Genomic DNA, 1,023 nt, shown 5'->3' with positions numbered 1-1,023 from the left:
AACGCACAAACTTGCTGGAGATAAATTTGAGGAAAGTTTGACTATTCAACATGTACCAGGATATCTTGGGAAGAGGAGGAGGGTGACGAGTTATTGTCCTAATATACGCGTTGGCATGAAGAGTATCACTGCAAACAGATATTACACCCAAGCTACTTATGACAATATTCACATTATTTATGGAGTGTTTATTTGTACCTACATGGGGATGATGTAGGTATGATTCGACATTTCTACCTAATCCGTGAAAATAGTGGGTTAGATGTTAGAAGGTTATAGAATTTTACAGCCGTTAGCCGTTGAGACAGTGGTGAGCCTGACTTCCGTTTTTTACTTTCCTTATCCTATATAGGAAGGGAAGTAATGTATTAATTTTACAACCGTTAGCCGTTGAGACAGTGGTGAGCCTGACTTCCGTTTTTTACTTTCCTTATCCTATATAGGAAGGGAAGTAATGTAATCGGGTCAAATTTTCGATGGTGAGTTTTTAGTGTCAAAACACGTTTTGAGGTCCCTAGAGCCTAAATCCAAAGTTTCAGCAATTGGTCCGTGTTTTTAGTGTCAAAACACGTTTTGAGGTCCCTAGAGCCTAAATCCAAAGTTTCAGCCATTGGTCCGTGTGTCTGTGTCTGTCCTTCTGCTGAAATAAGAATTAAAGGAAAGGATAAGAACTGACAGGGAAGAAGGGCTAAAGAATCTGAAATAAGAATTAAAGGAAAGGATAAGAACTGACAGGGAAGAAGGGCTAAGGAATCTGAAATAAGAATTAAAGGAAAGGATAAGAACTGACAGGGAAGAAGGGCTAAGGAATCTGAAATAAGAATTAAAGGAAAGGATAAGAACTGACAGGGAAGAAGGGCTAAGGAATCTGAAATAAGAATTAAAGGAAAGGATAAGAACTGACAGGGAAGAAGGGCTAAGGAATCTGAAATAAGAATTAAAGGAAAGGATAAGAACTGACAGGGAAGAAGGGCTAAGGAATCTGAAATAAGAATTAAAGGAAAGGATAAGAACTGACAGGGA

Source organism: Diaphorina citri, unplaced genomic scaffold (assembly GCF_000475195.1).
Source record: "Diaphorina citri unplaced genomic scaffold, Diaci psyllid genome assembly version 1.1 scaffold4475, whole genome shotgun sequence".
NCBI lineage: Eukaryota > Metazoa > Arthropoda > Insecta > Hemiptera > Psyllidae > Diaphorina > Diaphorina citri.
The sequence above is the reverse complement of the archived record's forward strand: the minus strand, read 5'-3'. Positions refer to the sequence as shown.